A 27,416-nucleotide genomic window follows, 5' to 3' on the forward strand; every position below is an offset into this window, starting at 1 on the left:
TATACATGCAATAAAAATTTCCAAAGCTTTAAGCCTACAACTAGCATACAATTTGACATATGAATCATAAAAAACTAGTTAGAATATTACCTCTTGTTGTAGCTTGTTGAATTTTGCCTTTAAGAGCTTAACACCCCAAGTGTGATGCCTCAAATGGTTAATGAAAACCATGAAAAATTAGAGAACAAATGTGAGAGGTTTAGTAGCACACAAAAACGTCCATGTCTTAGAAAAATCCACCATTGGTCTGATTTTTTGGCTTTTGTGGGTTATATATATAGTGTAGAATTCCAAGAGTTATATGTAACCCTAATTCTTACACTTAGGCTTATGTTCCATAACTTATTTAAACTAATAATTTATGGACTTTCACATAAGCTTAGACCATTACAAATTAATCATGGATCATTAGCCCAAACCATATGTCTCACTGATGTACACAATCAGTCCTAGTTAATTTCATTAGTCTATTTGGATCAGTAAATTAATTTGAAATTAATTCTTGATCAATACTAATTAAATAATATGATTTCTCAATTAATATATTATACTTATAATATATTAATAAATCACAAATAACCTCTTAATCAATTATCCATCCTATCAAATTGTTCTGATGAAGGCAACCTGAAATGGACCATGATACTATCGGGTCAAGTACATACCAGTTATAGTTATGGGCTTAGACACCTAATCCAACAGTCTCCCACTTGGATAAGTCTAATAACTATTATTTCACGTACGACTCCAAAATCCGATTAGCAATCGTAGCTTTTAAAAGCTGCTGTCGAACTCTGACGCGTCCATTGGATAAGGGATCATATATTCCTCCATTGTAGATATCGTATGAACCGAGACATGGATTATAATCATTCTCTCTGTTCATGCTTTGTTTCCTTATTTTCGATTTATGACAATCGACTAATTAAACAAATCAAATCAGTCCATGCTTGGCCAAGCGCTTAGGGTTGTCATCACTAAATCATCAAGGGGCCCACAAATATCACTTTTATCCCATTAGGGAAAAAGAAACGGATAAACTTCAACTCATATGCTAGCGCTCTTTACTCATTAAATCACACACAATGATAAGTTTTATAACACCAAGTTACTGGTGCGTTTACCATCATCAATGTGAAACAAACTTGTAAACTGCAACTACATGTCCCCGTTTCAAGAATAGAAGATATTATCGTCTCATAATAACTCGTGATAAAATCCTTGAAGTGATTTAGTGAGTGTGGGTTTAATCCAATACTCAAATCTTATTTCAAGAGCACTCATGAATATTTGTAGCAAACTTTTTCTATGGGCGTGTTCGACACACAACTTTTAGGAGCTTCTGGCTTCTATCTTTTAAGAAAAAGCTAGTAATAAAGAAAAAGCCTCGTTCGGCAACCGGAGCGTTTAGCTTTTAGCCTAAACAAAAAACTCCAAAATCAAAAGCTACCTGCTACCCGCTACCAGCGACCCACTAACCGCTAACCGCTACCAACTAGTTTTTGTCGAACACGCCCTATGTCTAACACCTTAGACAATCTTACAAAAACTCATTCATGATAGTCTACTTTCATAACCTACTCCCAAATTATGATCGACTGTGGAAAGTTTGAAGAATCTTATTATTCGTGAAGTCAAAACATGCGAAGTGAAACACAAGCATAATCGAATAATATGGTCACAAAGACTTTGCCAATGATATTACAAAAATTTCCACTAGAGATTGATAACAAAACAATTCCAAGGAAACGAAGTCTCAAATTCAAAGTACATTCCTTTGAACATACTTCTTGCATAAAAGTTTCTAACCTACACATAGATTCTTAATATCGAACTCCCAATATGCAAACATTTCCATATTTGCCACATGACAATCATTATTAACAGAATTATGTCTATTTATAATAATGTCAATATGGTGCATCCATTACTATACTTCCAACTATCCTTAAGCAACAAATCCTTAGCGAACCTTAAATCGTCCTTGACAGTTGTTTAACCACTTTAGTAATATCTGATTCTAGACCTTTTCCCTCTTAATGCCCTAGGCATTTGGAAAATTAGAACACGTGAATATTATAACATATGCAATCAATCCTATATTCGAAGCATATGGGACACGATTCATAATGTCTTACATAAAGACATGATACTTGACCAGTCTCTTGCTATAATATTTCCATATAGAATTTTCAATGTTGAACCATTTCAACATGATATTCATATATACTCATGACTACGTTTGATTAATATTTTAATCTAAACTTTTAGATTAAAATTAAAGTATAAGTATCCTCTCCCTTACTATAGTGAAACAATTTTCCAAAATTTGCAGCTTTGCAATTTAAAACTTTGTTTCCTATAAATAGTATTGTTGACTCGCAATACTTAGCATAATAATCATGATCCCACTATCATGATAATTATATTCTTACTAGCATAAAACTTATGCCCCCACTAGCTTTGACATGTACCCAGAAGTCAACCGGACTTCTAGAAATCAATACTTATTGACTTTCTTACCAAAGTTCATATTTTTGAAATGAGATGTTTCGTTAAGTCTTTATCTAAGCTCATACACCTTTTATAAGAAAGCTCATATGTGTGTCTAAACTTTTTCAGAACTTACAACAATAAGTCCTAAATGTTCAAACTTAATTGGCATTTCTCACAATTCGAACTATGAAGATGGATGTCATAATCATAATCGAATTTGAGAACGAAATAACACAGCTTCTATCTTCTCAAGATCTACTTAGTGAAAGTGTTTCATCACAATCAGTTTCATGAATTGGAGAGAAACCTTTACCACTTAGATTTTATGGTGTATGAGTTCCTATCCATGTGAATCTGTCAATATCATAAGACAAGGTCTATGACAAATTCAAACTCATATGGACTAAACTTGTCCAATCTTAATTTCTTGCCACTTGATAGCACAAGGTCCTACCATGTTTTCCAAGTTGCTTAGCAGCTCACCTTTGTTGATCAATGAACTTTCACTAATCAAGGTGCTTTTCTTTATGCAAACAATTAAGAACTCATAGAACTCACATGCATAGTCAACTTTAACTAGAATGGGTAGAAAAACAAGAATATGTTGACACGATATGTTACAAACCTCAAGTCGTGTGCTAGTGATAAGCAATATGTTTATTCTTGATTAGTTCTTGAAACTTTTCAAGATCTTTAAGACTCCCACTGTGTAACAATCCGTTTTTTCCCGTTACGTCAAGCCAATATAAGTTAAAACTTGTTCAAATAAAGTCTAAACTACAATCTTGTACAAATAAACACACAACATAAATTGATGCAATAAGAACTTTGAATGCCTTGAGTGCATGATTATTTAACCTATAGGTGAGTAAAGCCTTGTTAATATGATCATATGCAAGCCTAATACTTAACTTACATCACCAAAATACAAGGTTTAATGTGGTTTTCGGTCAAGGGAATCAAATCCCTTCATCAAAACCGAATTCACCCTATTAAAATAAGCCAAAAACGAATTCTTTTTTCCTTGGACTTGAAACCGAATTCCTTTTTCCTTGCTTTGACTTGAAACTGAAATCCTCATGATTTCCTTCTTATGTGACCAAAATTACCCATTTGGAAGCCCATTAAGACTAAACATATCCTTTATATATAAAGCTATAACCGAACACACAAATCATTTCTCACATTTCTCACTAAAAACTCCTTCATTTATTAAGAATCTACAAATGGGAACTTAATAGAATTAGATAGTGGATTTACCTTGTCACAACTAGCATTTTAGCTAGGAAATTCTATACTCTTGTGAACATCATCTATTGTGAAACTTGTAACTCTAACTCGATATCATACACTATGATTATTCTATAATAACAAATTCAGTTCAGGATCACCAAGTGAAAATCAAAACTCTATACAAAACACCTCAAATAAGGGATGGTAACCCTAAGAATCCCGGGTCAAGTTCTTTATAGGTTAGGATTTTCTTATTGGGCCTAATGGACCAATAAGCATTCAATTCGACTATTTTGGGCTTAGTGTCACAACTAGAAATTTTGGTGCCTTGTAACTACAACACATATAACAATTATGTATCAATAACATGAAAGCATGCATGAGGCTCATTCTATAACAATAAAACTCCATTAAATACTACATTCTAGCCCTACAAGTGGTCAACAAAGAATTGGAAACCTTTAAAATTCCAGTTTGAGTTCACTTTGAAGTAGGACTTCCTAATTGGACCCATATACAAGGAACTTAACATTTTTGGGCTTTATGAACCCAAAATAAACTAGGTTAACTTTAATGGACCTTATTGGACCAAAACAAATTTAATTTAGCCCTAATAGGTCATAAAAGCCATACTTTTATTTATTTGGGCCAAAAATCACCTAACTTAACTATTATATGGCCTTAAGGGCTAAAAGCCCAAAAATCTTCTCCTTCACTCTTCATTCTCGGCCCAAGCCCACCAAGAGGAAGAGTTGACTTCCTCATTGCCACCTCATTTTTACACAAAGGATTTCCATGCGTATAACTCATATTTCCATGCACCATCTCATCACTCACTCTCTCTTCTCTTCCTCTCTCTTTTGCTCTCGGCCAAATCCAAACACACACAGACACATATCACTCAAGATTCTCTCAAGGAAACTCTCTCCACTCCTCTCCATATTTTCGAGATCTAAGAGACTTTCAAAGAGATTCTTCCAAAAAATCATCATCTAAGGTAAGTTCATGCTTGGATCTATGACCTAGACTCGTTGTTTTATCAAAAACCTCTTCCTAATCTATACAAAATCATGATCACTCTCTTAGAAATCATCTAAGTTCAAGATATTCCAAGGAAGGTTGCTAAAGCCGAGAATTAGCATCAAACTTCTTCTAGTCTTCTTCAAAACCAAAACTACAACTCAAGGTGAGCTTCATACCCCTGTATTTTCGGTTTTCATATGTTTTATGGGGGAGAATACAAGAAAATGTGTAGATTTATGTGTATGTGTATGCTATGTGTGATTTTATGCATGTATGTGTGTGATGTTATGTGTTTTTATGATAAATATGTGACAAAAAGGGGTGATAATTCTAGATCTATGACATGAGAAAGGAAACAAACATAATCTAAGTTATTTTACACTAATCAAGTCAAGAAAAATAGCTTATAAGATTATAAGGAACAAACTTTTACATAAAACTCATTTTAGGGCTTAAAATGTTAAGAATACAAAACTTGGGGTAAAAACTGCGAAGTCACGGTTTCTTGAGGGTCAAATGAGTCAAAACAGTTTTTATAATCCCTTTTCTGAATATTAAAATTTTCAAAGGACTTAAAATGCAAAAAAAAAATTAGTTATTGGGCTAAATATGGGCTTTTCGGCCCAACAAGCCCAAAATTGCAAAAATTGAAGATTTTAAAGGGCTGAATTGTAATATTCTATAAAACAGGGGACATGAAGTGAAGTAAAACTATTTCTAAGGTCAAAAATGCTTTTAAACTCCAAAAAGGATCAAAATGTAAACTTTTTGTATTTTGGGCCAAAACTATAAACATTGCGAAAATTGGGGTTCTGACCGAGAAATACCATTCTGGAAGGGCTAAAACTGTTTACTAAATATAATTTGGGTTAAAAATGTCTTTTCAACAAGTTTATCATACAAAAGTGTCAAGAAAATGTTTTTAAGGACTAAAAATGAAATTCTTTTATATAAAGGACTAAAAGTGTTATTTTTATAAAAGAAAGGTAGTGAAAAGGGTCAAAGTCATACTTCTAAAGAAATTAATTCATTAAGACAAAATACAAGATATCCGGTTAGCGACAAAACGAACAAAACAAATACAGCTACAATACCAAATATCGTTATAAACGAATTGATTCGGTCTCGAATCAATGCAAACCAACAAACGTTAAATCAAAACACTTCAATAGATACGTGATGACTACAATGAGTAAATCTACAAACTTTGGGCTTATGAGTTTCAAATTATGCTTATTGGGCCTTGCAAGCCCACCAACATGATCTTTGGGCCTAAAGGGATAACGCTTATATGTTATTGGGCCTCCAATGACCCAATATTTTATAAAAGGACTTTCAATAGTTTTATGTGCTAGTGGGCCAAAGTGTCCCATTAGAAAAGCTAGTAAGGTCACAGTAATCAAGTGCGAGTCGGACCATTGTGTCTTTCGCATCCACGACAGCCTAAGGTTCTTACGATAGTAGAGGGAGATAATGCCCCCCTTCTCTTCATTTGTTAAGGCTTACAAAAAATCAACGTAGACAATAATTAGGACGATATACAATATGGTTCAATCAATACTCATTCATTAAGACAATACAAAAATCAGTAATTACAAATACATTTCGATATCGGAAAACATCGGGTTTTCCGAGGGATTTAATACTACACGTTCGAAACTTTATAACAATATTACAAAATAGCCTTCGTATATATATACATATATGTTTTTAAAATCATTCATGCATCAACTTATGGATCTCACGCTTTGATAAACAAAAGTCTTTTTAGAAAATATCGGATTTTCTGGGTTTTTACAATACTGCACAAACCATTTTATCACAACATTTCATATGTTGACGTTTTTCCAAAATAACTTGTATTCTCAGGTAACAGGTAAGCGGAAGAGTAGTATGAAGTAATGTTAGATGTTATGTTGTTAAAAACACTCAAACTATTTATGTTATGAATGTGTGATGTTAAAACAATGTACTTGATGTAAACAATTCCAGTTGTAATATATTGATGCATGGTGACGTTTATGTTATGATTCATGTATATTCATTGTGATGGTATTCAATTAAAGTCACGCAAGCCCTCGGACGTTTCCGCCGTCTAGTTCGGCGGTGTGACAGTTAGAAACCCTATTTGGATTCTAAATGGACCCACAGCCATAAAACTTAACATTTTGGACCATTTGGACCTAGAATGATTTATTCTAACCCTAATGGGCCTTATTGGACTATAAATGAATTAATTAGCCCTAATAGACCATAGAATCCATTTCTTTTATTCAAATGGGCCGTAAACTCTCCTAAGGGCCCAATAGGCCGAAAAATAATTATTTGGGCCTCATGAATTCGAGCTAACTCAAGTAATGGCCCAAATTATTCCACTCCTATTCTTCTAGCTTAATTCTCAGCCCAATGTGTTTAAAAAAAGGATTTTCATGGGAAGAGGTGATGACGCCTCATGTTTATTTAGAGGTAATCCATGCATTGCCTATCATATTTCCATGTTAAACCCTACATGTAATAACCAAAGATCTCATTCCTCCCTCTCTTCTTATGCTATCGGCCGAACCTCCATCACACCACCTCCATAACTTTTTTCAAAACACTCTCAAACACACTCTAGAACTGTTCCTTCTTCCATCAAGAATTCGACATTTGTGGATGCTTTCAAGTGGTTCTTCATCAAGGCTCATCACATTTGGTAAGTCTTGGTTAGACCTCATAGTTTTAACTTCAAGTTACACCTTAAATCTCTTCTTAACCCACATTAATTCATGATCCATACTCTAGTACTTCATAGAAGTCGAGATCAAGTCAAGGGAAGCTTACTAGGGCCGAAACTTCACTCTTCTCTTCGCCAAACTGAGAACAAACAAGCAATATGAGTTCATACCCCCTTTTTTTCAGTTTTATCTTGTTTTTGGGGTAGAAAACAAGTCACCATGTGGTAGATCTATGTATTTGTGCATGTTTATGTGTGTTTTCTTGATTTAAGTTGTGATTATGTGATGAAACACTATAGATCTCGAAAATCTCTAACGAAAAGTAGTGGTTTTGTAAACTAAAACACTTCATATGACTTACTATAAAGATGAATGTGATATACATGTAACGATCCTTAAGGAACTTAACAAATCTTGAAAAAGGGACCATTTTTGGCACATAAACAAGAAGTTGAGGTTTTTAGTTTATTTTCGATTTTTATGAGGGTCACAAGAGTCATTTTCTTTTTGAAAATGGTTATTTATGATATTTATGACTTTAAAAGGGCTAAAAATAAAATTTTTGCATAATGGGCCATAATATGGGCCATTACGGTTTCCTTGGGCCTAAAATGTAAAAATCTTGATTTTTTTGGATAAAATTGTCATTTGATATAGATTTGAGCCAAAAATGTAAATTTGTGGAATTAGGGGCTGAAAATGACACTTTAATAGAAATTGGACCAAAAATGTTATTTTTATAAAATTGGGCTGAAATTGTCATTTTTATGAAAAATGGGTTGAAAATGTAATTTTTGTAGAAATGGGTCAAAAACAGCAAAACTTTCCATTGGGAAGAAAAGACTTTTCTGGACTTCCAATTTTCCTATTGTCAATGTTAATGGAAGTTTGGAAGTAGATCTTCCAATCAGATTTGCATTACCAGTGCGCCAAATCATTTCTAGTTCAGCAGCAATTACCAAATAGGTAAGATCAATAAGGGTCACGTCGTGGTCCATCATATAGTAATATTTAACGAACTCACTATATGACTTAGGAAGTGATTGAAGAACCAAGTCAACAGCCAACTTCCTCGTGACAACGACTCCTAACATTCCCAGCTTGTCAATGTGTGGCTTCATCTCCGAGACGTGTGCACACACAAATTTTCCATCTTTGTGTTTGCTTGCCAATAGGGTTTGAGTGATCTTAAACTTTTCAAATCGAAGAACATGTAGGTCAGGGAGAATTTTTGTAGGAGGTGGAGGAAGTGAAGTATGATATTGAGGAAAATCATCTTCATGTGGAAAGCGTCTTCCAAAAGATTTGGGAAGACCATAGTTGTCAGAACTAGACATCTACAAGGGAGAAATTCAAGTTTAGTTTATTTAAGTCCTTAATATAACACCCAAAATGGAATATTGAGGCTAGGACCTAACACAATAACTTACAATTCAGAAGAGGGATGTCGTAATCCAATTGTAAAATATTTGAAGGTAGGTATGTCACAACCCGAAATTTCCATTTGTACGAACATCATCTATTCAATAGAAGCTAGTTCAGTTTCAGTGATTTTCAAGCTTTTCCGAACCAGTTTGTGTACATTAGGGTTATGTTTTAGAGGATATCAGGAGAGTGGATGCTCCTGGTTTTGTGAAAATTGGGCATTCCAAGTTTCATACTGTTACAGTCCAACGTCAGGAATAAAAATATTTTCTGCCAAAATATTCCAGGACTATAAATAGTTTTCTGAATTAAATTAATTCATTATTCACAATTCCAAATAGAGAAAAGCCATATTCTCTCTGACGGATCTTCGGGTTTTCATCCCAGATTGTGAGTCTACTTTTCTATATGTGTTTCAATACTTGTTTAATGCTTATTAACAACAATAACATGTTTAGATTACAAGATCCGGGAGTTTACCGCCCAAGATCGTTCTTGGGGAGTAAACTCCAAAATGGAACATTATGGCTTCCTAGTCCCGATTCCTTGTTAGACAAGTTGTTTAGGAGATAGGGTATGATCTTTATAGGCCAAAAAGCATCCAAGAAACATAAGTTTCTAGGAGTTTACGGCCAAGGAACTCCCTTGGGCCGTAAACCCCTTTTCAAGGGCTTAAGTGCCCTAAAACTTTCCCCAAATGCTTAAGGACTTTAACTACTAGTACTTGTGCTTATTTAGAACATCAAAAGCCCATAAAAACCATAAGTTTCTAGGAGTTTACGGCCAAGAACCCTTCTTGGGCCGTAAACCCCTTTTTGTGGGACAAAAATCATTCCAAGCAACCCTTAAGCCTTTAGACAATTTACCTTGCACCCTTGGGACTAGAATGGAGAGTAGAACACATCTAAACCACTCCTTGAAAGGAGTTTACGGCCAAGGAACATGGCTTGGGCCGTAAACTCCAAGTGAAGGCACCAAAGTGTGCCTCTTGTCCCCATTAGCCTTAGATAAATTCATGAAAGCAATCCTTGTTGTTTAAGTGCTTCAAATCAATTAAAATCCAAGAGTTTACGGCCGTAAACTCTAGGATGAAGGACCTTAGGCCGTAAACTCCCTTATGGAGTGTTCTAAAGCCTTAAACTACTTCATGTGTTATTCCAATAAAGCTAGGAGTGTTCTAGGATCAAGATAGCACCACAAAACACCCAAAAACACCATTTGAGGAGTTCACGGCCATAAACCCATGAGTTTACGGCCATAAACTCCAAGGTGTGGGGTTTGTTGGATGGTGAACTCCTATACAAGGCCCTTTGATGTTTCAAACCCTTTTGCCTTGTCCCGTAGCAACTTAGATGCAACCATTTGAACCTTAAACACTCATAAAAGTGTTTAAATGTTTTCTAAGTGTCTTAGCTTATTTATTTAAGTTATTATTTGTCTAATTAGTTATATATATGCTTATTGTATGATAACTAGGCTCGTGCGTGTAAACAAGTCTCCGTTTGCCACCTAGCACGGTAGCCGACACTGCAAATCAGACGACTCACCACAGGTGAGTTCATACCCCTTGAATCAACCTTTGAAATGATTTTAAGTGTTTTAAATACTTTATGGGGGGGATACAAGTCAAATACTTATAAGTTATTGCTTCAATCACATGTGATTGCATTTAATCACATGTGATTAATAACTAGGAAAACAACGATTTTTACCACTGTTCAAACTGTTTATCAAAATGCCTTACTTTGAAATGTTTTACAAACTGTTTTACTATCCAAACTTACTTATAGACTGTGATTTAAACAAATGCTTCTTATACTTAAAACTGTTTTATTAACTTATGCCTTCAAATTGTTTTATAGATCGACATCAAGTCGATCTCCTCTTGAAATCATATTTATGCTTCAAATGTTTTATGAAAACTTATTTATGCTTTTATATATTCAATTGCATGCCCATATATGTATAGATGCATAAATAATGTTTAAAGGACTTAGGAAGGCCATCCGCCCTATTTCCTTTTCGCGCCTTGAGATGTGGTCTGGTGGGATTTCGGGTGACCATCCGAAGGTCGTTTCAATATTACTTATACATCATATATACATATATAGACATAAAAGTACTTCTGTATTCATACTCATCAGTACCTCATTAGTTAGTTACCGTCTGGGTAACACAGGATCATGCATATACAGATATACTAGAAACAATACATATACAGATATACTAGAAACAATACATATACAGAAATACTAGAAACAATACATATACAGATATACTAGAAACAATACATATACAGATATACGAGAAACAATACATATACAGATATACGAGAAACAATACATATATAGATATACGAGAAACAATACATATACATAAATACGTAATAATTATGATCCACTATATCGGGCATGCCTTAAATGTCATGGCTCGAGTTGTAGCCAGAATTCTCTTGGAGGGAGAGCGTGAGTTTGCGTATAGATCTATACTGGATTGACTATCCTACACCTTGCTGCTAGCTACAGCCGGACCTGCAGGTCTGCGGGTGCCAAACGTCATTTCTTTTATTACGACCATTCATTATGTCGTTGTTACCAGTCGATAGCATGGTGCAATTTATCACATTATGCCTTAATATAAATCCGGTTTAAGGTAGTAGTATTTAGTACAATAGTAGTCTTATTATAAAAAGCTACAGTACTACAATGATTTACCCATTACATATTTTAGTGATAATCTCACTTAAGCATTAGTGTACAAACTATATTTTTAACAAATGATAGTTATACTTGGGTAATTACACACTTTTACAACAGACAAGTTTACAAAACAGTTTAGCCTTGGTAGAAGGTTACTTTTATAGAAAATATAGGATTTTCTGAGAGATTCAAACTTTTACAAACACTTTCAAACATTTGCGTACATTTTTACAAACTTATACATTGAGTCAGGTTCAAACGTTTTTACAAGAAACATTGACACTAAAATACTTATGAACTCACCAGCTTAATGCTGATAAACTCTTTCAAAATAACTTGTATTCTCAGGTCATCAATAGACAGGTACCGAGGCCAGCTTTTGAGAAGATGGAGTGCATTCAAGACTCATCTCATATTATTTTGTTATACATTATTTTTGGTGTCTATAACTGTACAGAACACACTTGTATTAAAATTATATATTTAATGCAATTGATGATGTTGTTTGCTTATTTACATTTACTGTGTTGTGATACTATACATGACGTCCTCTGCCCCAGAACGTTTCTGCCGTTCTTGGTTTTGGGGTGTGACAAGGTAAATGACGATTTACCATTTTCCATCATGAAAAACGAAAATGAATTTTGGTTTTAAATGAATTGAAATTCCTAGATTCTTTGAGATTCGTTGATGTAACACCCTGTTTATTTATTAGATAAATAAATAAATTAATGAACGAATCATAGCCCTAAAATAAATAATTGAAAGTTTAGGGGGTTAAAAATATGATTTCCGAATTTATTATAAAGAATTTTTGGAGTTAGGGACTCCATGGTAATTATTTGGGATTTATTTTAAAAGGAAATGAGGTGGAAGGGCTGATAATGTCATAACTGAGAACTAAGAGTTAAAAAGATAAATTTTGGATTGATTTTGAAAAGGATTTGTTGAGAAAGGGACTGTTTAGTAAAATTTGGACTTATTTTGTAAGGAGTTCAAGGGGCAGGTTCATATGGTAAATATTGGCCTTGTTTTGAAAGAAAAGGGAGAAGGAGGGACTGTATGTGTGAACATGGGAGTAAGTTTGAAAGGCACGGTGTAACATCCCAAAATTCGACCCAAAAATTTTTGTTTAATCATTACTAAAATCATAATTCAATACCATGAAATAAAACCCATACGTCAATATCTCAAAACCATAACACATATCACAAGAAAACTGTATCAAGACTGAATCAAAACATAACAATGAAAAACTAAATCAACTCCCAGGACAAACTGAAGCTGTGGTGTGTGTGATGCCATCATCCTGAGCTCTTCACTTAACTTGCGGAAGTACCTGAAAACAAAACTGAAACTGTAAGCACGAAGCCTAGTGAGCTCCCCCAAACTACCACATACCATACAATAACATATAAACACATACTGGGCCTTGCCCACTGCATCGGACCGAGGTCCAGACTAACTGGGGCCTTGCCCCCTGCATTGGACCAAAGTCTGGAAACTGACTCGGACCTTGTCCCCTGCATCGGACCGAAGTCCGGACTAACTGAACAAAGCATAACATAACATATCAACTAGCATGAACACACATATACTGCATACTGCATCGGGCCGTTGCTCGGAACACATAACACATAAATCCTGTCTGAGCCACGAAGGCATCAAACATACTAACTACTGCATCGGACCGAAGTCCGGAAACTACTGCTAGCTAAACGGGCCGGCAATGTGGCCTTAGACGCGTTCATACTGGAAGGAAACTCACCTCGTGATGCTGACTGCTGAACTTCTAAATGAGAAATCCCCGACTGCTGCTCCGGCTGCTTCCCAGCTATCATGGGAAATAAAATACTAAATCAAAATAGGGATTCTCCTATGGGTAAAATGACCATTTTACCCCTGTTATGGCATGGGTCACAACATGGCCCGAAAACCCTCAATTCCTTCTAAGCCCATCCACGGCCCCACTAAAGGCCCACTAATGGCCCAATTTGCTCCATTGGGCCCAAAGCCCTTTATTGGACCTTACTCAAGCCCAATGCTAAATCCTTGGTCCTTAGCAACTGAATTCTGATGGCCCAATAAGGCCCAAGGACCCTAAGTCTCAACTCAGCCCACACTGAGGCCGAAAATGCAACAAGCCCAACTGACTGCGTTACGCGGGGCGTACTCTAATGTATGCTTAGCGTACTAGCCTGCTAGAGAGTACGCGGGGCGTACCTGCAATTACGCTCGGTGTACTCATCCTGTTAAGACACTTTCCATTAAGTGCTTAATATTCCGACTCAAGAGCCATAAACTTTGATCTAGGTCTTATTCCATGCCCTAATCCATAATGTTGCTTACTTTATGGCTTCCATGACTTACATAAGTCCCAACTCCAAAACCCATGTGCTAATTCCATGAAATAAGGTCTTAACTCATGCATGAACTCATTAGGGCTTTCAAGATATCAACTTTCTATTCTAGGGAGTCATTTAGCACCAAGGGTGGCAATCCTTGACCTACAAATTGGATTCAAGCTATAAAGCTTTCACCTTTGGACCAAAAACTACCATAACTACCCATACTAGATCTAAGCATCCATAGACAAACTTATGAGCTTTTTACCTTCCAGGTGTTCCATAGGATGGTGTTGTCTCAGATCTATAAGCCCTGGTCTCCAAGGTTCTTCCTTTCTAATCTTCCTATTCACTTTTCCAAGCTAAGACCACCAAGATAAGCCTTCCAAGATCAAGATCTCACAATGTAAAGGTAGGCTCGTTCTAGGGTTCCTTCTGAGGTTGGGGAGGCTGATATGGGGGCTAGGGTTGGAGTTATAATGTCCTTTATATAGTGCTTGTCTAAGAATTAGGGTTTTTAAGTTGTTAGCGTACGTTGGGCGTAACTCCCGTACGTCGGGCATACGCCTATAGAACCCGCGATCTTTTGCCCCTTTACGCTGGGCGTACACCAGCCTTACGCTGGGCGTACTCAGCTAAACACGCGCACCCCAACATGCATGTATGGTCTTCTATGCAAACTTTTCTCAATAAGGGCCATTCTTGCCAAATCTTCAAAGTGTCATAACTTCTTCATTCTAGATCCGATTCTAATGAACTTTATATCCACAAAAAGGTGAACAGAAACCCTACGTTTCTAACAACACAAACCGGCCCAAAAACTTCTCAAATAATAACTCCAAATTTAATAAAGGACTAAAATGCCCCTGGCCTTGGCCTCTGAAATCCCATAAACGAATATTTTAGAACAGGGCGTTACAACTCTCCCCCACTTAAACTAGACTTCGTCCTCAAAGTCTGCTATGGTCAAATGACCTAAAATTCGTCTCCCACACCCTGCCTGGTGACTTTAACCCTTTTGTCCATCACTCCAGCCACTCTCAGTGCTGGTCACTACTGCTGGAACATACTAAATGCTTCTTATTTTCTTAACATAGTGTTGAGCACCCGTCCCAGCGAATGGATCAGATAATCCTTCGAGTGAAAGATTCATCCCTGCAACGGTTAAGACTCATACGAGAGCTATGCAACAAGGTCAAACCCTCCCCTCTGAGATTATCCAACCCTGCTGCGAGAGGCGTAGCACCCTCTGTCAACTTGTTGCCTCTGACTGAAAATTCTATTGCCCCTCATCCGCCTACCGGATGCACTGAGACCACCGTGGTCCAACTAATCTGCCGATATCTGGGTTACCAGACTCCCACCGATCACTACACCCCCATCGTAATCTCTTAATCACCTCCAGCGACTTCTGAAGATACTTCGACTATCTATAACTGTTCTATCCACTCTGCCACCCATATTGTATCGATGCTGCTGGAAACAACCGGCTTATCTCTCATCTGACTCCTCGACTTCCAATAACTCGAGTCTTCCATCATGAAAGAAAGGTTACCTGCCTAATTATCCTTGCATATCACTTATACTTGGTAGGTGACTCAACTGATCCTGCTGAGAGGGACTTGCCATTTCCAAATCAACCAACCATATCGTCAGCACTTGCATTCCGATACTCATACTGTCCATAACACTGAATCTATCCGAAACACTGCACTGCCTACGACACTGAACTGCCTGAAACACTGAGCTGCATGAATCACTAAACTGCCTGAAACACTGAACTGCCTGAAACACTGAACTGCCTGAAACACTGAACTGCCTGAAACACTAAGCTGCATGAATCACTAAACTGCCTGAAAACACTGAACTGCCTGAAACACTGAACTTCCTGAAACACTGAGCTGCCTGAAACATTGAACTGCCTGAAACACTGCTTCCCACAATATCTCAAGACCTTCCTGGTCTCCAATCATTTGTCGGTTATCTGCAACACCGAGTTCCAACTCAACTGTGGAGTCCAAAGACTCCTCACTTAGTCGCTCCCACGACTTCTGAACGAAATCTTTCTCTGGAACTAGTTTCCACTAGTTATCCTGCCACTGTGGCTCTAACAACCTCCCGATACACCGATCAGGTCCAAACGTCACATCCTGACATCATCAATTCCACGACTAAAAACATGATTGATCCCAAACTAACGGTAGCCCTTAACATACACGAACCTAAGCGGTCCACTGCTGCCCTGATCTCATAACTGTGGAGATGATCCAACTGTCGAATCGTCGGCTTAACCATAACTGAACCATTTGGGAAATCTGAAATCTGACCTGTGGATTCTGATATCCTCACTGCTGCACCCGAACTGGTGGGTACTACTGCCTCCCCTACGTCCAAACAACGCGCTCATGCTGACTATTAACCTGACGAATGCTATAGCTACATCCTCAGGCTTACAACTCCCTAATACTATATGGCTGCTAGTGACTGCTACGGCTACCCTCGCAGACTTACAACACTACTGTTATCTGACTGCTAGTGAATGCTACGGCTACCCCCCGCAGACTTACAACACTACTACTACTATCTGACTGCCAGTGTATGCTGCGGCTACCCCCGCAGACTTACAACACTACTACTACTATCTGACTGCTAGTGTATGCTATGGCTACCCCCGCAGACTTACAACACTACTACTACTATCTGACTACTAGTGTATGCTATGACTACCCCCGCAGACTTACAACACTACTACTACTATCTGACTGCTAGAAAAATGTTGCGGCTTTCCCGCCGCTCTACCATGCTCTGCATGCTGTCTCTGCTACTAACTACTAACACGAAAGCATCTCTTGCTAACCGTTCTCAAGATCCTCATCCCGACTTACTAGAGTCCTACAGGTGGTCCTCTAATCCTGGATTCCCAACCAGCTACTAACCATCTCGATTACATGAACTAACTGTTGGGAAGTTCCTCAAACTCCCAATTCTGAACTCCTCAATCTATCCCTCGCTGAGCTACTATCTTTTCTTCTCATAGGCCACGTACTCATTCTGGGTCTGCGTGCTCTAATCCTTGTAAAGTCAGAGGGTTCTCCCCCACTTGGATCCGGCTAACTCCTTACTGCTCACTGGTCGAAAGGATTCCCCAACCTTCCTTCCATGAAAAGGGGCAGTGCGTTACCCACCCATGTTTACTGTGACAACCCGAAATTTCCATTCTGAACAAACCATTTCAATCCAATAGAAGTTAGAACAGTTACAATGTAAACTCAGATTTCGAGTATAAGTTTGGCAGTTTTCAGGATTTTACACTTAAGGAGATATTAGGAGAGTGGATGCACTAGGGTTTTGTGCAACACTGTTATTCCAAGACTCTAGGACATTAGAGTTCGTTCCAGGAATAAAAATATTTTTTGCCAAAAATATTTCAGGACTATAAATAGATTTCTGAACTAAATTCATTCATTATTCACAATTCCAACTACAGAAAAGTCGTTTTCTCTCTCACGGATCTTCGGGTTTTTATCCCAAATCGTGAGTACACTTCTCTAGTTGTGTTTTAATGCTTGTTTTATGCCTATTAACATAGATTGTAGGTCAAATATAAGAGATCCGGGAGTTTACCGCCAAAGAACGTTCTTGGGGAGTAAACTCCAAAATGAAGCTTAATGGCCATCTAGTCCCATTTCCTTGTTAGGTATCTAGCTTAGGATAATATGTATGAACATTTGAGACTAGAAATCAATCAAGAACACCTAGCTTTAGGAGTTTACGGCCCAAGAGTTTCTTGGACCGTAAGCACCAATTTCAAGGGCTTAAATGTGCCCTAATCACCCCCAAAGGCTTAGGTTTTATTATAGACATGTACCCTAAAGTGATTAGAACCTCGAAAACACATCGAAACACAAGTGTTGAAGAGTTTACGGCCAAGAGTAGTTCTTGGGCCGTAAACTCCTATAAAGGGGTCAAATGACACCCTAACTCCTTCCTTAAGCCAAGAGACCAATTTGGGCATGCACCTAAATGAGTTTTGGACTAGTTAACACACTTAGAACACCAAGAGTAAGGGAGTTTACGGCCCAAAAGGTTCTAAGGCCGTAAAATCCATAAAATGGTGCCAAATGTGCCATAAACTCTTCTAAAGCCAAGTACCAAAGCCTAGATTTGTTCGTAGTTAATTTAGAGACTTGAAAGCACCATAAAAACCCTCCCAAGGGAGTTTACGGCCGTAAACTCCAAGGGAATATGGTCTCTAGGCCGTAAACTCCCCAAAGGAGTCAATATGGTACCCAAACACTTGTTATAGCCTTGAAACAATTCACCACTAGAGTTGTAATAATTCTAAGCTCCATTTAGGCACTTGGTTGAGAGTTTACGGCCAGGAGTTTACTCCCCTGGGCCGTAAACTCCAATGAATATGGTCATTAGACCTTAAACTCCCATTAGGGGCATTGCACTCCTTTGTTGCAACCCATTACTCGGAAAAAAATGTGTTACCTCTTCTAAATAGACATTCATTCCTACTAACTGTAACAAGCATGCTCAAATAGATGTTTTGAATCAATAATCCATTTTTTTAATCAACACCACTTTTGGTATATCCAACGATTTTGTCTTCATGGTTTCCATGGAGAACTAGGGTTTTACCCCCTCATATCATCCCAATGCAAAATTGGTTAAAATTGGGGAAAGAAAAAATCGAAATAGAATAAGCCCTAGGTTGGAAATGACGATGATGACTGGTGATGCACATCAGGGAAGGAATTGAGGTAGGCAGTAGAATAAGGAGAGTCAGGGTTAGGATCGTCTATTCTCATGGAAACGGAGACTATGTCATATGAGGAGAGCTCACTGTAGATGAAATCCTCAAGTTTCCGTTTCATGAGTTGTTGAAGACAATCGATGGTGGGTGAATCGAGGAAATAAGTTGAGGGTTAACCGGCGAGTGAGTGATAGGAAGACACAGACAGAAAGAGAAAGATAGAGAGAGAGTGAGTGATGAAGAAGATGTCTGTAGAAAGAGAGTTGATGCGAGAGTATTGCGATTTCTTGACCCGATTTCTTTATGCATATACAACACATGTGACGACTGACAGTGCATGTGGGTATTGACTCTTATTTGGATCCGACTTCGACCCATATTTAGCTTTGGATATACCAAAAGTCATGTTAACTTTAATATATTTAATTAAATACACTTTTACACATTATAAACAAATATAAAGTTGGATTTTATATTATTTAAAATCTTAAAAAGATTTCAATTGAGTTATTTTTTAATAAAATAATACATCACTAAATTAATATTTGTAGATTTACAAAACCATTGTATTAAACAAATACATAAAAAATTATATAATCCATCGTATAATGTTATAGCAAGAAGACAAGACAAGGATTCTTTAAAGGATATCAAGGTATACATGTTTATTGGAATGAAAATGACACATCATGCATCTTTTGGAAACATGTTCACATGGCTCAGTTTTTATGCAGTTTTTGAATGACATATCTTTGATTTGTTCTTAATAAAATAATACATCCTAAATCAAGTCAAGCAAAAAAGAACAAGCATGGCAGACCTTTTTCCTTATTTCATGTTTCATATTCAAAAGCAAACAAAGCAAACAGAGAAAGCTAGGTTACAAACAAAAGATCATATAATTTTTTTTATTAAAAAAAATTATATGATCTTATTGTACCATTTTTGCCAATACTTAACAAAAATACTTAAATATACTACAAATTCACATTATACATATTTGTTCAGTTATATAAATATTATATAAACTACCAATTTGATATTTCTTAAATATTTTAATTTTTAAAATAATCTCATTTATCTTTTAAAGTTGCAGACATACAATGCATTCCCATTCTTCTAAAAAGACTACAAAATTAAATACTTCAACAACTACAACGGTTAATACTTCGATTAACAAAGGTAACTTTTCAAATAAATTTACATTGTTATTATTATTTCTTATTTTTTAACTAAAATAAATTTTATTTAAATAAATAACACATATATTCACATAAAAAAATAGATAAATTGTCAAGTTCTTCGTCCCCTGCAAATCAATATTCTTCTAAATTGGTAACCGATGCTTACAAAGGTACGCTTATTTATTCCATTGTATTATATAATCATATTATTTACCTAATTTCACATTTCATATTGTATCTTATGTGTTCATATGCAGAAAACAAGAATAACATGTACCACATGCAAGCCCGAGAGAAAAGAAGACAAAGAAAAATATATTTGGATAATAAAAGATCGAAGAAAATGAAAACAACATTGAACGTTCCAAGTACATCAATACTGCATCTCTTAAATAATATAATTAACTGTAACCCTATTATTATTTTATATTCTATGTTTTACTGTTACTTTGTTTTATACATATCTTTATAAGTTTTATAAGTTGTTGTTATTTGCAGATCAATCGACCAACATTGTTGGTCAAACTCAAAATGTCAATTCATTTACTTCACCTGGAATGCATAATACAACCATACAATACTCTCCTTCCTTGACATATGTTAGAACTCCGTTATCTAACATTACAAATGTTAAAAATTCGTTATCTAACATTACAAATGGTAATTATTTATTGTTTTTAAAATATGCTATTATCCATTTTGTATATAATATATATATATATATATATATATATATATATATATATATATATATATATACTTATTATACTTATTATAATTTTTTTTGGTCAGATAACATCAGTTTCGATAAATATGCCACTTCCAAAATACCAAACAGAAGACAGTACTATGTACTTTCAAATGAAATGACATCAAAAAATGCATCTACAGTAACCACTTCTTCATCATCATCAATCAAGTTAAATCCAGGATGTCATAAATTAAAAACGAAGACAAGACATTTATCCCCTATCCCATTGATTGATTTGACAGAGGATGTAGAAAATATGCATCAAGTGAACAATGAAAATCTTATAGTTGGCATCTCAAATGGTAATCAAAAAATAATATCCATTTTACATTTCAAATACTATGTTGTATATACTTATAAAATTCATTGATATTTTATTCAACGCTTTTATTTTACAGAATATTTGGATCATGGTGATCAAGATGTTGTATGTCAAACATGTCGTGCAAAGTTATGGAGAAATGAATCCATTAGAGGTAAAGAAAAGGGGAACACGGATTATTCATTATGTTGTGTTTACGGCAAAGTTCAACTTCCAGATTTAAAGAAACCACCCCCGACTTATGAAAGAATGTTCCGAAATATGGATTCAAAAAGCAAACACTTCATGAAAAACATTCGACGTTACAATTCAATGTTTTTTTTACGTCGATGGGTGGTAAAATTGATTCTTCAATCAATAGAGGAAACACTCCATACATTTTCAGATTAGATGGTCAAAATTATTATAGTATTGGAAGTCTTTTACCAGCAAAAGGATTGGAACCAAAATTCTCTCAGTTATACATTTATGACACTAACAACGAAATTACAAATAGACAAAGATATTTTCGGTATTTTTTTCAAACTTCTTATTCATAATTTTTTATTATTATTATTAATATATATATATGTTACTAATATTATGTATAAATTTATTTATTTTAATGGGGAAAAGGATCAATCAACATCAATTGATAGTGATATTATTGAAGATATTAAGGTGATGTTGGATTCAAATAATGTCTTGGTTAGATCTTATAGGATGGTAAGAGATACTTTTCAGAAAAATCCAGAAGTTGATATGAAATTACGACTTATCGGGAGAGGGAGCAAGATGGAAGAACATATAACCTACCGACTGCTTCTGAGGTTGTTGCTTTAATTATTGGTGACATTTCTGATTCAATCGAAAAGAGGGACATCGTCGTTCAAAAAAAATGGTTCTCTACAACATATCAATGAATTGCATCCTTCGTACCTTCCTCTCCAATATCCATTTTTATTTCCATATGGGGATGATGGTTACAGTGTTGACATTCTTCATAAAGGTGTGTCATTTACGACCGACAACAAGCGTGCGAAATGTACAATGAGAGAATATTTCGCTTATAGGATTCAAGACAGAGATCATTCGTTCTCTCTCATACTTAATTCAAAAAGGTTGTTTCAACAGTTTCTGGTAAATGCCTATACTATGATGGAAACGGAGAGATTGTACTACATACGTAGGCAACAACATGTTCTTAGATGTGATTCTTATGAAAATTTACGTAACCAAAAAGCTCAAGGAACGACTGATATCTCGAATGTCGTCCAACGTGTCATATTACCTTCGTCCTTTACTGGTGGTGCGCGCTATATGCTGCAAAACTATTTGGATGCCATGTCACTATGTAAATGGTTTGGATATCCTGATTTCTTCATAACCTTTACGTGTAATCCCAAACGACCTGAGATTAAAAGGTTTCTTAAGGATACTTCACTTCAACCAGAAGACAGGTCTGATATACTATGTAGGTTGTTCAAGATCAAGCTTGATGCATTCATTAAAGACTTAAGGGAGAATCAAATTTTCGGCAAAGTTCAAGCATGTAATTCTTATATATATATATATATATATATATATATATATATATATATATATATTAAAGGGGAGCACTTCTTAGGAATAGTGGCTAACTAAGGTACTAACTAGGGTACTGTTCATCGGGTTCGCTCTATCGTGGTAAGGAATATCGGCCCAGTTTCTTTGTACTTATCCAACCTTTTCTTCTCCCACACTCGTAGGTAATCGATCCTTCCGGTTATTCCTTCCATCCTTCCTTCCTTATCCAAACCTATCTTACCCCAATAGGGAAGACGAAAACAAGACAAGTTCTTCCTTCCATCATTCCTTATCCAAACCTATCTTCCCCCAAATAAGGAAGACTAACACAAGACAGAAGTAAGGGACAACAGAAATCGAGGGTAAACCATGGTGTGACCGCTTCATCGATCTTTTGAACCGATTGAGAACCGCTAGCGCCACCGTCTGCTTGCGTCACCGATCTCCGACAACTACAGCCATCGTCATTTCGTTGCTACCTTGGCATTAAATCGAGCACCTAAATCACGAAAGCCTCACCGACGGTACATATTTTCTTCCCTTGCTGTCACACCCTGAAAACCGAAGGCGGAAACATTTCCCGGGTTGACTCCACGTTGAGTATCAAATCCAATGTACATAGTAAGTAAAGTGAAACAAACATTACATTACATATTTAAAAGTTTTACAATTTGTTTCAAAAGACACAGTTTATACAGTTGTGATATATAATATAGATATAAACAAAACGAACGAGCCTTGCACGCACACCATCCTGAATCAAGTAAGTCTTCGGGTACCTGTACTATCGTTGACCTGAGAACACAAGCGGTTTGAAAATCAGCATAACGCTGGTGAGTTCATAAGTAGTTTTGTTTTGTGAAAATGTTTATGTTTCCTTTTTGTTTCTGAAAATGTAACACACGCCAAGAAAATCCCATATTTTCTTAAAAGTTGGTTGTTGTTTCACAAAAGTAAAGTATAGTTTGGTTATCCAATTCATTGTTCTATTTCTTTTATGTACCAGTGTATTTCCAGGAGAGTCCCATACTTTCCTGAATATTAGTTATTGTAAAAGATGTAATGTTACTCAGTTTGTTACACTTTTCTGGTTATGTATATGTTACCCAGGAATGCCCCATGCTTTCTTGTATGTTGGTTTTCAATGTGAAAGATGTATTCCACTAGACCTGGTTATGTACAAAGTTCCCCAGGAAGGTCCCATACCTTCCTGAATGTTGGTTATCTTATGTAAAGGATGTAAAAGATGTAAAAGATGTGAAAGATGTAAACTGAAACCTGGTTATCTGTAAAATGTAGTAAGTGGTTCATTATTACTATAAGTAAATCTCTGTTATCCTAGTTGCGAGTTCCATAACCATACTAAAGACTGAACCTGTGGCAATAAGTAGTCCACAACCTTGTGGCAATAAGTAATCCACAATCCTTATGACTTTCGTCACCCTTGAACCATTTCGGTTCGGATGTAGCTAGCAGCCAGGTGTGGGGTAGTCAGCCCCGTATAGATCTATACACTCAAGTCACGCTCTCTAAATCCCAAAGATTCTGGTTATGGGTGTAGTCCTCCACTCGCGTATCTCTGTGGAGTGTTCGCCGAGGACGTGTCTCCAATCATACGGAATAACAAATTTACTAGTAATAATAGGATAATCCTCCATTCGCGTATCTCCGTGGAATGTTAGCGAGGACAAGACAGTGTACGAATTATATTGTTCATGTGTTATAATGTCATGCTTTTAACTGATAAAGTGTGGAAACCATTTGTGAAATATATAAAACATAACAGTTTATAAAACCCATTTCACAAATAAATGTTTAAGTGATCTGTATGTACTACTGGTTATCAGTTGTGTATATCAGTATTAAAAGCAAATGGAATGTGAAACACACACACGAAAATAAGTTTTGAGTACAAGAAAACCCTTGTACTTTGCTTGTGTTCCCCCTTGAAAACAGTGAAAAACAATGAAAAAGGGGTAGGGGTATGAACTCACCGGACTCAGAAATGTGTCGGTTTTGGATACTAGACGTTGGTTCGGGGATTGTTTACTCGTGATGTCCCTATGTAAAATGTAATAATGTCCATATAATACTAATTAGATTACAACCACTAATTATATAGGACATTACACTCCAACGAGGTTAAACACCTCAAAACGAGCGTTTGGAGTGACCCGGGTGACATCTTCGGACGTAATATGGCACTAGGGACTTGGGACTTGAGTTTACTCTCCAAAAGTAAAAATTTAAATGAGTTTACAACCACAAAACACACCCACACATGAGTTTACGGCCGTAAACTCATGTTGGTGTGATTTTGAGGGTTTAATGGCTTGAATGGACATGAGGATTGCTAGAATGGATTTCTAAAATGCCTTGGAACAACTTGAATGAATTAACATCATTTAAAAGGGAGTTTGTGGCCTTAAAGTTGGAGTTTACGGCCATAAAGTCTACTAGGGCATAGAAAAATTGATTTGAGACGCAAGGAGTAATCACATGTGATTCTAGATAATTTTCCAAGCATTGTTATGAATTTAGGTTACCATTAAACACATTTTTAGGAGTTTACGGCCTAGAAGCATGTTCTATGGCCGTAAACTCTCCCATACTCATAAAAGTTTAGATTTTGGTACATAAAACAATCACATGTGATTTTAGAAATTTAAGCAAACCATTGGAATGAATTAAATGCATCATTTGGCATAGATATATGAGTTTACGGCCAAAGGGTATGTTCCTAGGCCGTAAACTCCTATATGTGGCATTTTTGATGTGTTTCAAACCCCAAAAGTATTTTTAGATGGTTATAGAACTTACCACAAAGCTATTGGTTAAGTTACAAGGCATTTGGACAAGTTTTAAGGCACTAAATCCCCATTAAAGAGGAGTTTATGGCCCAAGAACAACCCTTGGCCGTAAACTCTCTTTTGTCCCTTATAATTCATGTTTAATGTGTTCCAAGTCTAGATTTGTAAGCCTCAAGGTCATATCTAAGTCCCAACTATGATTTGGAAGGGTAAATTTGGCTTAAAAACCCCATTTAGTGGAGTTTACGGCCCAAGCTTGCTCCTTGGCCATAAACTCATGTTCTTGGTCCCAAAACTTAATTAGATCATCAAATTGAAGGCTAAAGATGTTGAATAACATGCTAGGGAGGTTACCTCAAAGATTTGAAGCCTTAAACTTGAGATTTGGACCTTAATTCTAGCTTGAGGAGAGAGGTTAGGAGAGTTTAATGAGAAATTGGACAAAGGCTTCAAATGAAGTCTTAAAACACTTTATATAATGTTCGGGAATTGGACACGACGGAATTCTACCCGATACCGTCGTTAGGCGAGGCTTTTGGTCGTACCTGATTAGGTTGCCGTAACCCGATACGGTCGATTCTAGAATTATTCCGATAGTTATAATGGGGTGTTAAAATGATTTCTAAATGTATTAAGACACCCATTAAGTCATTTTAGATTGATATAAATTAATGACTTAATAAAATGGCGAAATCGGAAACGAATTTGGAAACGACGTTTGATTGATCAAATTGGATTACAAGTTGAGTTACAAGAAGTGATATGAAATTTCGGGTTGTTACATTATCCCCCGTTAGAAGGAATTTCGTCCCGAAATCCAAGACAAGATATAAGATAAAATACAAATCATGGATCTAGAAAGAGTTGTGGATACTTCTGTTTCATCGAGTCTTCTCGCTCCCAAGTGAACTCCGGTCCCCACTTGGCATTCCAGCGAACCTTCACCTACGGGATGCGACTTTGTTTCGTACGTTTGACTTCTCGATCCATGATTTTGATCGGTTCCTCCACGAAGTTGAGGTTTTCATCGATCTCAATCTCATCTAACGGAATCACTAGAGTTTCATCGGATAGACACTTCTTGAGGTTTGAAACATGAAAGACGGGATGGATGTTACTGAGTTCGTGAGGTAAATGAAGTTTATAGCCTACCAGACCAATCCTGGCGAGGATCTCAAAAGGTCCAATGTACCTCGGATTAAGTTTCCCACGCTTACCGAAACGTACAGTGCCTTTCCAGGGCGAGACCTTCAACAGAACACGGTCTCCAACCTGGAATTCTAGTGGTTTCCGACGATTATCAGCGTAACTCTTCTGGCGATCACGTGAAGCTTTCAATCGTTCTCGTATTTGGATGATCTTCTCAGTGGTTTCACGGATGATCTCAGGACCAGTGAGAGCACTGTCGGGGACTCGACTCTTGGCTAGCTGTGTATCTCCCACCTCGGCCCAGCACAGAGGGGATCTGCACTTGCGACCGTATAGGGCTTCGAACGGGGCAGCCCTAATGCTGGTGTGGTAACTGTTGTTGTACGATAATTCGATCAAAGGTAGATGTGCGTCCCACGACTTTCCAAAGTCAATGTAACACCCAGGATTTTGAAAGCCAAGAAAGTAAAGGAAACCCTAAATTTAAGAGGGACTCGACGAGTCAAAGGAAGGACTCGGCGAGTCGGAGCGGGATCCGGGTCGATAAGAAAGTGACCAACTCGACGAGTCGGCCAAGTGGACTCGGCGAGTCTGGTCTGTGCGAGGAAAACCCTAAATCCGTGGCTTGGAACCTATTTAAACGTCTCAATCTTCTTCCTAGGGCTCCTTTACAGCCTCTCACACCCAGAACGCCGCACCTTAAGCCCCCATTGTGTTTATTCAAGCTTTTAGCCATTTTTGAGTGGTTTTAAGGAAGAAGAAGGAGTGGGAATCTTTGAAGCATCAGGGAGTGGCTTTGGATCTGAAGTTTGGGAAGCATTTCAGAGCATTGGAAGGTATCAATTCGTTTCCCTCCTTTAGATCTTCCTTGGATATGAGTTTGGGGCTTTTAAGCCATGTTTAAGGTCAATCTCGAGTTTGAAGTCCAGATCTGAGGTTGCTACCTCAGATCCAT

Source organism: Lactuca sativa, chromosome 2 (genome assembly GCF_002870075.4).
Source record: "Lactuca sativa cultivar Salinas chromosome 2, Lsat_Salinas_v11, whole genome shotgun sequence".
Taxonomy (NCBI): domain Eukaryota; kingdom Viridiplantae; phylum Streptophyta; class Magnoliopsida; order Asterales; family Asteraceae; genus Lactuca; species Lactuca sativa.